Here is a 12,650-nt window from a genome sequence, read left to right on the forward strand (position 1 = left end):
CATTTAGAGTCTCATTGCCAAAACAAAGGAGGGACACCCTGGATGTCTCTAAATACAGACACCTTGCCATTTTGAATACCAGTTATATAATACTACGCAAGTTCCTATCAAGGAGCCTTCTATCAAGGCTACTGACCTGATCTATATGGACCAGAATGGATTCAACCTATGTAGGTTAAGGTTAGATTATATTGGATATTAGAATTTGCACCATGGAACTGGCCACACTTAGCATGCCTAGTATTTGGTTTTGGGAAGGTTTCAATACTCTTAGATGGCATTGCATGTTCAAAGTCTTGGAAAGATTTGTGTTGGCATTAATATGTCATTGAATAAAACTGCTATATAATTATGCTACAGATAGAGTCAGGATCGGTAGCTTTGTCTCAAATTCATTTTAAGTGAACAAAGGCACTCAGTCCTTTAACCCCTTTGCTTTTTGTCTTGGCTATGGAGCTAACAGAGGCAAGATTCTGACTTGAGAAATAGGACTGGGATCTAAGACTAGCAGATGTTAACTAATTGGTATTCCTATATGCTCATACCATGTTATGCATCAGATGTATGTAACAAAACATCCCAGATTTCCAGCATGCAGTTTGAATTCAAGAAAGCATCAGGGTTTGGTATCAATTGGAATAAATTGCATCTATTCCCTTTATCCCCACTAGCCTGGAGTACAGAACTGATACTGGAGGAGGCGGGTACAATTAATTGAAAACAACAACTTGATAATAGCTTTGGATAAAAACATACCATTTTGGGTCAAGACTTGCTGGATGGCAACTTAACCACAGTTGTAAGAGTACATAGATCACAACTCACATTCTCAAACACATTGCCAATGACTAGGATTGCTAGAATTACCCTTACAAAAACGGTAATATTGCCCCATATATTATATCTCAAATTTTTCTTTACATCTCCCTAAAAAATGTCTAAGTCTGGATGATGGCCCTCATAATGAGTTTGGCGGACGGGTTTTCCCGTCCACCAGAATCCCAACAGGGTGGCTGCCGCTGTAGTGGTGACTACTCCGCCAGACCTACTAGGAGTTTCCTGCTAGGCAGACGGGCAGAAACCTCGGTTTCCACCCACCAGCCTAGCGGGAAACAGGCTACAGCATTGTTTCTGCCTCGAGCCAGCGGCAATGCTGTAGCCCGCAGGGTGCACCAGCACCCTCTCAATGTTCACAGTCTGCACAGCAGACAGTGAATATTGCCACAATGCTGGGCAGTGGGACCCCTGCACTGCTCATGCCAAGTGCATGGGCAGTGCAGGGCTCTCCTGTGGGCCCCTGCATGAGGTCGTAATCCGCAGGGCAGTGCTGCATGCAGCAGTGCCCTTTCAGACTAAGATCTGCGCCAACGACAGGCCATCGGGATCACTGATCCCAGTGTGCTAGTAGAACCCCGGCGGTCTGACTGACAGGGTCTTTATGTGGCAGTTGGACAACCACAGCAGCGGTTATCCTGACCCCCACCGAAGGAGGCCATAATTGTCAAATGGCTTCGTCTGGAAGGCTGATAGGCTCAGAGTCACTCTGGCCAAGTTGAAACTTCTGACACACTAAGTAGGTTGCAGGTTCCCAACTTAGAACATGGTATCCCAATAACAGTAGGCCTTCAGCTGACTGGAGGGCCATTCTTTAACAGAAACCGATCCTCTGACAACCCCCGTGATTCAAGCTAAATTGCTAGAACTATGCCTCATGAACTGCTCCCTTCTAAGTTATTCTCACTGCCTACTTCGAGTCACCTAGGGTCAGTATAGAAAAAGCCTCAAAGTTACCTCCCAAATTGTACCATATGCCCCTACCATCCTCTTACACAGAATTTCAAGCCATAAGCAAGGACACCCAGAAAGTCCTGCCTAGTTAAGTACACTGGGTATCTTGACTCTAGGAGACCTAGTTCAAGAAGGTTCCTTCCTACCACTTGAAGCTTTAGTTGACCCACATGGAGGAGTTTATTTCGAAGAGGCTTGTGCCGCTGGGGGATCACTATTTCTGGCTCTTTGGCAGCGCAAACATCTCAGCCATATCTATGAGGCCACACAAAGCCACTTTGCTTGGCTTTCAATGGCCTCAGAGATACTGAACAAGATAAATCAGCACAAGTTGCTGCTTTGCCTTTCTCTGCACTGGGGAAGCATTCCATGGGTATTGCGTTGGGTTTTCCCCAAGCAACACCCATGGATTTTGACATGTCCCCAGATTTACTTAATCACGTAAACCTGGGAAAGCGGCAAAATCTTACACCGTACATCTAATGAGAAAAAATATTTTTATTTATCTTTGTTTTTTTTCTCTTCCAGAAAAACGCCTCCTGGGATTGTTCTTGTGCAGAAAGGTATCCCTTCCTGCTCAAAAACAACCCTGCATGCAAAACCATGGTGCAAGGGTGTCTGCATTGGTGCTATGCAACCATATGTGCAGCAGCACAGGGATAAAGGACAGGAATGCACTGTATTGCATAAATACATTGCATTCCTGCCCTTTCATATTGGCATAGGGCAGCACAGCAAGAAGACCTTTGGCGCTGCCCTAAGCCAATTCCCCATAAATAAGCCCTGGAATATGTAAGGGGCAAGTCTTAGGGTACAGACGGTGGATCATCACATCTCCTACCTACATACAGGATACCAAACCCCAAACACACGCTATAGTCAAACATTATTCACCTTGGAAATTGGCAAAACGTCAATGTCATGGCTTAGTAAAGCAGTTGAGTCTCAGACTGGAACCTTTTTCAGACAAATTGGGGGAGAAGTGGGAACAGACATACATAGAGGCCCTAATGACAGAATGGGAAGGGTTAGTGGCTTACTCCCTTAAGGTATCCTGTAACAATAGTTTTAAATATATCACAGCCTACATACCACACGGGGCCTTTCTGACACTAAAGAGGTGTAACAGAGATTATACTGACACAAACTCGGACTGTCCCAGTATTCAACACATGCACTGGAAAAGCTCACAGTTGTTGGATTATTAGGAGATTTTATAGATAAACTGACCCACCTGAACTCTGAGTAAAAATCTGTATCATAAGATTGGGTGACTAAAACAAATATGGATAACACTATTGTCGCATTATATTTAGGTGAGACCTCAGGCCAGCCCTTCTTGGGGAAAAAACTCCAACATCAATCCTGGCACATATGCATAACAAGGCCAGCGGTTACATAATATTAATTATCACCAACCTGACTGCATTACTGAAAATCCCAAGGAAGCTATGTTGATGGCTCATTAGGCACATAGCGCAGTAAGACACTTAACCAGCTATCTAACCTGTCTATGTTTATGTTTTATGTTAAGTCTGCTGAAGTTTCATATGTCATCTATGCTTTTCATCGTTAATATGATGGCCAATTGCAATGACTTCTGTTATTTTTTAAAATATTTTTAACACTGTGGTTTTGAGATTTTTAATATACATCAATGTGGAATGACTTCTAATGGACCACTATGCATGATATCAGAATAGCTGCTATAAATATAAAATATATGCGGAAGTACCAGTTGCTGCAACTTAGGAACATTTATTTTAGCCTTATAGTTAAATCAAATCAATATCAAATCAACATATATAAAGCGCAGCTACTCATCTGCAAGGGTTTTAAGGCGCTGAGGGGATTTGTCCTCTGAGCTTCAGTTGAAGAGCCAGGTTTTAAGGTCCTTCCTGAACTGGTGCAGCGATGGTGACTGCCTGAGGTGCAGAGGTATGGTGTTCCAACTCTTTGCCGCGAGGAAGGTGAAGGATCTTCCACAAGCCGAGGTCTTCCGAATGTGGGGAACGGTGGCTAGTACTTGTTGAGTGGAGAAGTCTTGTGGGGGAATAGAAGGTGAAACGGTGGTTGAGGTGGGCAGGCCGTGTATGTGTGTACGAGGAGTTTGAAGTCAATCCTTTCCTCGATGGAAGCCAGTGGAGGTCTCTTAGGTAATTGGAGATGTGTTTGCAGTGGAGAATGTCCAGGATGAGTCTGGTGGAGTTGCTTTGGATGTGCTGTAGTTTCTTCAGGTTCTTCTAAGTGGTGCTGGCATAGAGGGCGTTGCCATAGTCGAGTCTGCTGGTAACCAGGGTGTTGGTCACGGTTCTGCGCAGTCCTTTAGGATCCATTTGTAGATTTTCCGGAACAGTCGGAGAGTGTGAAAACAGGAGGATGCGACTAAGTTGACTTGGCGGGTCAGGGTGAGCGATGAGTCCAGGATAAAGCAGAGGTTGCGAGTGTGTGGCCTGTGTTGCCGAGGGTGGGTGGCCACCAGGAGTCGTTGTGGAGGGTCCCAGGCTGAAGATCTCGGTATTGTCAGAGTTTAGCATGAGGCAGCTAGCCTTCATCCAGGCGGTGACAGCTTCCATCCTGTTGCGGAAATTCTTCTAGGCAGTTGTGGGGTTTTCGGTGAGAGAGATGATCACCTGGGTGTTGTTGGCGTAGGAGACGATGTTCAGCCCATGGTTCCTGATGATGGATGTGAGCGGGGCCAAGTGGATGTTGAAGAGTGTGGTGCTCAGGGAGAAGCCCTGTGGAAGTCCGCAGCTGATCTCCATAGGTTCTTACAGGTAAGATGGGAGTCTGAGTATCTGGCTTCTGCCAGACAGGAAAGAATGTATCCATTGAAGGGCCTTTCTGCAGATGCTGACTGCGTGGAGTCCAGAGCAGAGGGTGAGGTGTGAAACTGTGTCGAAGGCAGCCGATAGGCCCAGTAGGATGATGGCTGGTGTATGGCCGTGGTCGAGAAGTGAGCAGATGTCATCTTTGGCAGCGAGGAGGGCATTCTTCGTGCTGTGGTTGCTCCTGAAACCTAAATGGGAGATGTCCAGGATGTTGTTGCCCTCGATGTGCTTACGGAGCTGAGTGTTATTGGCTTTTTCTATTACCTTGGCTGGGAAAGGCAGCAGAGAGATGGGGCGGTAATTCTTGAGGTCCAGGTGTCGGCCATTGGTTTCTTCAGGAGCGGGCGGATCTCGGCGTGCTTCCAGTCCTCTGGGAAAGTGGCTGTATCTATGGAGCAATTGAGGGTGATGCAAAATGACAGGCGGTGGAGTGTCCTGTGTTCGCCACTTTTAGTTTGGCCTTTATTGGCCGGTAAAGTCCAGCTATGGCTGGCTATAAGGCTATTAGAACATTCCGCCCCTAGCCATTAGAAGCATGGAGCACTCCATTGTCTTCAATGGAGCGCCTAACATTCCATTATTCTAATATAGCCTTATAGCCACCATAGCGGGCTATAGTGGTCATTGAAGGCCAGCTCCAGTGTAAAAGGCCCAAGCCAAAGGTGAGGGCCTTTAACAAGGGAGAGGGACTTTAATGCCAGTATAGCCCAGCTACAGAGGGCTATAAAGCTATTAGAACATACTGCCACTAGAGGGCCGAATGTTCAGGGCCCGAGGGGGACTGAAATCCCCTCAGCTCCGTGAGGCCTTTGTTCACAGCAAAGCTGTGAGCGACAACATTGGGATGTTTGAGCTCCGGGCTTTTACTGGCCCTTATCAGCCCGAAGCACTCCATTGTCTGTAGTGTAGCTCTCTACATTCCAATGTTCCAATAAAGGCTGTTTTGAAGAATACCTACATCATTTAATTTTATGAATCAGTTTTCAAAATTCTGTTTCAATGAACTGATTATCACTCTGATAGAAAACTGATCGTGCCATTTAAATTTTTTACAAACATGCCCACATGAAACATAGACCCAGGGTACATCTAATGCTTTAGTACCAGTCTTAATCCAAGATCTTGTTGTAACATAGCCACACAGAGATCTATATTTAAAATTCATTGTTGAAGTTCAATATAGAGTTGTTGTAAAATGAAATTAAGGCCAGTTCGAGAAAAATATATGAGGCGTAGCACATCCCCATGGCTCACGTTCACTTACATCCCACTTTCAGTGTGTATTAGTCTCTGAGTGCTAAAATCATAACAATATATACCTCCCTCAAAATGGACATACTGAAATTAAAAGTCCCATGGTTTGTACAGTGTGTATAAAAGTGTGGCAAATCTCATTAGTTTCTGGTTAAATTTGCAACCTTGTTGTAGTCACACACAATTATGTTTCAGAGATTGTTTTCAAAGCTAACAAAGGCCCTTTGGCCTTATACTGGATGTTCAGGTTTACTTACTTACCTCTGTTTAGGGGCTGCTCCTCCATAAGGACAGAGAAGCGTTGCCCCCCGCCAACAGCGGCAGCTGAAAAACCTTTCAAAGAAAAGGATAACAAACTATGTTTATTAGCCTTTTCTTTGAAAGGGGTGGGGCCACGGGGGTGGTGACGTGCTGCACTGAGTTGGAGTGCAGCTGGCCTGAAAAACACACATGCACACAGGGCTCTCGCCAGCCCAGCAACACAGTTGCTGGGCTGGAGAGAGCGTGCACAGGCTCACAGTCTGCCTGGGAACACCCAGCGAAGGCGCTCCCAGCCAATCCTGACGCTGCTTTGTGCAGCATCAGGATTGGCCACAGGGCAGGCAGGAAGCCTATGCCTGCGTGCACCGCCAGCGCGGGAGAGAGGAGCGGCATGCGGCGGAGGAAGTAGGTTTTTTTAAATTTTATTTAATAAATTTAAATGTATTAATAAATTTAAATGTATTCATTTCCTCCCCCCTCCCAGCGTGCCGCCCCGACCCACCCCCAGGAATCGCCGCGACTGCCTCTATGTTAGTAAAAATCATTCTCATTGGTGTAGGAACGGGTGCGAGCATGTCCTTCACGTTCAGGATTTGGGAACAAAGGTACACAGTTATTGCATGCCTGCAAAGCTCTGACCGGTATGTGACTTTAAGCCTGTGCTGGTCCTAGAGAGGTTTGGCCTGTGTTGATGTTGATCCAGTACAGGACTTAAGATGCCTTTGCAGTGCCCATAGATGTTTGCCTTGTGCCACCAGCATAACTTAGATTGATTGTCCTGCCTAGGGCCAGCTTTAGGGTGGTGTAACCGCAGTGGGCGCTGGCCTGGAAGGTGGCAGTGACCTCAGGGGGTGTTGTATTTAGCAATAATGGATTGAAAATCACCCGCTGCAGAGTTTCTTGTGCGACCAGCTTCCAGGCAGCAATAAAAAATGTCAAGCTAACTCTTGTGTTTAGTGTTGCTACTAGAGACAGGGATCGGAGTTTTGTCTATTGGCAGTTTTGACAAGCGGCCACTCCTCTGTTATGGCAGAGGAGCGTTGCCCTGTCTGCTGTGAGCCATCCGAGGGAAAAGTGAAAAATAAAATTATACTAAAACCATTTTATCATTTTGTTTTTCGTAGGGCACTAGAGCCCACTTATACTAGGGCAAGGCAGAGCCATCAGGGTCTTGAAAGGTAGCTGGGATCCTGCGCAGTGTGCACCAGTCCTGCGGAATCAAGATACACGGCGGCCGGCAAGTAAAACTTTATTTTATTTACCCCCATCGCCCCGCCTTCTGCCCCCCTACTTATAATCACTAGCAGCCACAAATGGTTTTGACTCACCATAAAGTAGAGCAGAGGGTTAATTTGCATGTTGCAAAGAACAAATCTGTACTTTATGCGGATAGCTGAGAGAATTAGTAAAGCCTGTCTTTAAGAGTGCTTAAAACAAAAGAGAGTGTCACAGCTGGCCCCACATGCCCTAAAGCCAGCCAGGATCCTGCCCTTTGGTTGTATCTGTATACAATGTACATTGGTGTCATTAGCTAGCTGAGAAGAGGAACCAACTGCTCACATCAATTTCTGGTGCAGCTTCAGAAAGTGCATGTCATGTGGTTACCTGGGCGCCTTCTTTTAGTTAACTAGGCTACTAGTCTGAACACTTCATTTCCATGTATTTTGGATGACATTTTTAAGTCAGGTTATGCAAATTACTCACTATGGTAAAACAAAGTTCTTCAGTAAAACAAGAGGTTCAAAAAAAGTATGCTACATATTTTTGATGTTGGGACAATACAGTTGCATAATGCTCATTATTTGATCTATTAACACCAACTGTCCATGTAAAAAAAAGGTATGTTATCTGTGTTTCCAAAAAAAAAGGGTAAAATGGATACATGAACGAGAAAAGGTGGTGTCTCCTCATCGTCCATAACATAAATTCTCTTCTTGGAGAATTGACCAAATTTGATTTCATATTCTGTCCTTCAGTCAAAGCTGACAGGATGATGAGCGACCAGTGAGACGCTATATACAGTATAGATAACAGCTCAATTCTATTTTTTAAGACTTTAGCTCATAGTGCAGTTTGTCAGCCTAAAAAACTATTTTAGTAATCTTCTTGATCTATTGCCACCAAAGTTAATTTGAGGGACAACCTAGCTTGGGATACATTGTGCCCTTTTACATTGAAATGTACTGCCACTCCTTATTTGAGATTGGCATTTCAGATACAAATGCTGTCATCTGGTATCCTAGCTTTGATTTCCTTTTCAGGCTTCCCTACTTATTCATTTTAGTGAATAAATGCAGTGGTTACGGTTTGAAGTGGCTGAACATCTCAATTTGTTTTTTTATCCCATTAGTAGATGATAGTTCAATGGTAACGTCATTATAATATAGCACGTTACAGTTCAGACAGGACCTTGTCTGTTTTTGTATGATGTTTTCTTACTTTTAGAAATCATCTCTTATGTTTCTGCTTTATGTTTAAGATAACATAGTGGTTTTCTCCACAAAAAGATCTTCCAAAGTAAAATCTATCTTGACACTTTCCAATCAGGGTTGACCTGGCTTTGAGGGCAATCAGGCCAGTGCCCAATGTGCTGGTCTGAGAGATCAGAGTGTGGGCCTTTTTAGGTCGAGCGCGCAAGTGCTCTGACCTGTTGCATGTATTGTGGGCTTTTAACCACGCCTACCGCATGCCCATCACATTCACTCATTTGTGGGCTTGCCTTTCAAAAATCCTTTGTTATCCTTGGTAAATGCTTTACATTTGTCCTTGGGTCAGTTTTGTTACTGTCTTGGCCATCTACCCTGTTACATGGATAATTGCACGATTGCCGACACGTTTGTCTGCGAGCAAAATTCTTTTTGTGTCTCTCCTTGGTGCTCATGCCGGCCATGGCACTTTGAATCGGCTCACTTATGTCAACTGTTTTACTTTTCATTTTCAATTTAAATGGCAAGAAAAGTCCAGTTAGGAATTTACAATGCTAATAGTTCTAACTCGAGCAAATGCGAGACCCACTGTACTGCAAATGCTTGTTTATGAGTTTGTTGGCTGACTTAATGGTGGAGTGGGCCGGTTTTTACTGTTGCTTTCATTGATATCACCACAAACATTGCCTGCAACAAACACATATGCATTCAGCCCCCATACCTTGCACAATGCCCATACAGCATGTCTGTACGAGTTCAAAACTAGTCTGATTTGCAAATGTGGGCCACTTGTTTTTATCTATCTGGTTCGCTGATAAGGGTCACTTTTTTTTGGTGTCTAGTCCTTTTTTCCCAAATTTCCAGTGTTTTAAAAATGCAGATTTTTTTTTTACATTGTTGTGAATATTTGGATATTAAAACCGGTCCCTGTCTGGATTTTAGGTTTTTATCCCCTCACCCCCCTCCGATGTCAACCTTGCAAATATTTCATGTACACTTTCTTGTGAATCATCTAATTTTCAAAAATGTTGGTCATGTTTTTTCTTTTTCAAATTCCTCTGCTTTGGATGGGATTCTTTAAATCCTTAGAAGTTGTGAGTAATGGAGGATGTTTTTGCAGTCAGCTAGCTTAGTACAAGGTTTGAAATCCAGTTGTCATTTAATCTAAGATCTAGAAAGTCAATGGTGTCTTTACCGATGTTGTGGATGAATTATATTTTGATGTACTTGTTTCAGTGCTGTTCTGCAGGCAGTTAAACCCTTCTTCTTTTTATTTCACAGAGATATGTCATTAGTTTATCTCAAATACAAGTTTAGACCTGAATTCCAATTCTCTCATGACAGGATGTTGCCTTGTTCATGTTTGTACATGAAGATGTTGGCCTAGGCTGGTGGTGCCCGAACTCCTGTAGAAGTCTCTGCGATTTGTAAGTAAAAGTCATTTTTACCGTCCCAGAAGAAGGTATGGTATAATGTGAAATGTTGTGATTCCAGAAAGAAAACTGATGGAGTTTCAAGCGGAGTACTGTTTAGGATGTAGTCATAGCTTCTAATCCACCTGTGTGTGGTACTTCGTTATGTAGCGTTTACATCCATGGTACACATTATATACTGCTCAAACTTGTTGATGTGTACAAGTTGTAATTTCCTTGTAAATTCTCCCAGATCTTTTAACATGTGATGGCACACACTCGATAATGGGTTGTAGATGATAATCCAAATATTTCGCAGCGGATTGGTGTATTGAATCAGCTACAGAGATAAAAGGACACATGAGTGGATTGTATATATTTTTATGCACTTTTGTAAAAAGGTCAATAGGAGGGACCTTTAAGAATTCCATTTATAAAACAGTTTGTTTTTCCCTGATCCAGTCATATTCCTGATCAGTATCCAGGATGGTTTTGAGAACGCCTGTACTTTCCTTTGTTAGATTGTGTTCCAGTTTAAGGTACGTAAATTCATCATCAAGTTGTTCTAGTGTGTCTTGCTAAAAGTTGGCCTCTCCCTTTCCTATTGCACCAATTTTGTCTGTTGTCTTGATGAGGTCCTCGGAGTTGCATCCTAATTTCTGTAGCGTTGTTCTTGTTTTGACAGATTGTCCTTCTTGGTATTCTGTTTGAAGTGGAGTGTACTGATTTTACCTAGTAATTATTCTTTAAATGCAATCAATAATTTATAACTCAGAAGCTGTACATTCAATTTCTTTCTTAATTCTGTACGTTGTATGTTGGCCTCTCTCAGTGGGGCGCCAATGTTCAGAACAAATATTTTAACTAAGTTGGAGCGTGAATTTGTAGAAGCTAACTTGGATATCGAATTTGATATTTTATGAAGGCACAAATGATGTTCCCTTCTTCTATTTATTCAGTATTCAAGGTAAGAAAGATTGTGCTGTGATATGATTCCGATACTCTTGTCTGAATTAGATTCTTGCCTTCTGAAGCTTCTCCGGTTTCTTTGATTGCATTTTGCTCTCACCCTTAAAAAACCTGCAAAGTGTTTGATGTGGGGTTATTATTTTCAGATACACTGTGCCATTTGTTGTTAAATAGGGTCTCTCCAATCAGTAGATTCTTTACTCTGTCACTAATTTCACTGTAGAAGGTTTGGTGATGGGATCCATGTGTGTCTATTAAAGTGATGCATGCTAGCCCCTTGTGCTGTCTGTCTTCAGGGTCTTGCAATTTTAGAATCACTTGTGTGGTCACTGGATGACAATCTCCCTTGTTTAATGCTCTTCAAAGCATAGGTGTCCACCAATGTGTAAGTTACTTTCATAATCACATTGACGCCTCCAAAGGGTCTATTTTTTTTTTTGCACAAGGCAACAAACTTGACTAAGGGCCTGACTAGATCAACTTTGTGGATGGGCAACAAACAACCACCATGAAGATCAAAATCTCTTAGCTGAACTTATTGAAGTGTAGATTGTGGAGATTCAGATGGAGTAGCCTAAGTTTGCAGTTGCTAGAACAGCACTTCCTCCCGATTAAGAAGCTGAAGAGGGCAGAAGCTGAGGATCAGTAGTTCAGGGTACCAGACCTCCATAGTCCAATCCAGTGTGAGCAACATCAGCTGAACTTAGTCCTGCCTGACATCCTTCAGAACCCACACGATTAGCAGAAGAACTAGAAATGCATTTAAGAGACAGAATCCCATGGTAGGTGGAACTTGTTTCCTAGTGACCCACGACGAAGAAACTCTACAATGCAAAAGGCAGGTCATTGTATGTTTTAGGAGGCAGTAAACACAAAGTTCTGCTGAGGGAGGACAGGCCCCACTGAGCAAAGATACCCTATGCAACTCAAAGGTGTGGACACTACTTGTGATTGGCAAGTTGATGCATGAGTTTGTCTGACCTGATGTTGATGGACACCAGGTGACGGACAGTCAGGGAGATCCTGTGAAGTTTCAGCAACTGACAGTCTGAGTCTCCAGACAGAGCATGGGACCCAATCAGCACTGTTTGCGGCAATAACACATTGTAGTTGTCCTTCAGCACCAGGATTCAATATCTCTTAATATAAGGCAGAAAGGGCTTGAGGGCCCAACAAAAGGATGATGTGATGGTGCTATTCAGTGGTAGACCACAGACGTTCAATCTTCACATCATCCAGGTGACCTCCCAAATCTAGAGCGGGCACATCCATCACCAACGAGACCTCCAGAGGAGGGTAGAAAAGTCTACAGCTCGTCAGGCTGGCATCTGTCAACCACCAATGAAGGTCCTGGGGTGCCTCGTTGGAGATGCAAATCCTTTCTATGAGGCCTCTCCAGTGTTGGGCACTCTGCAGACAAAGGTTTCACTGAAAGGCCCACTTGTACCACCAGAAGGATGCAAGATACTAAAGACCAAGCAGGCTTGTGGCCATTAGGTTTGTAACAGTAGCTCTTGCTTAAAATATCAGGATCATAGCCAGATTGTCCTGGAACTCTCTGTGGCTGTGAAAAGTTCTTCAGTGGGCCGTATGTGGAATGGAAGTCTCAGAAATAGTGGAATATGGGACTTCTGTTCCTTTATTTAAAAAAAAATCCCAATGAAAGCAATGTCTGATGGTGGCCTCAGACCAGCTATGGTGAACCTGCC

This window comes from Pleurodeles waltl, chromosome 7 (genome assembly GCF_031143425.1).
Source record: "Pleurodeles waltl isolate 20211129_DDA chromosome 7, aPleWal1.hap1.20221129, whole genome shotgun sequence".
Classification (NCBI taxonomy): Eukaryota; Metazoa; Chordata; class Amphibia; order Caudata; family Salamandridae; genus Pleurodeles; species Pleurodeles waltl.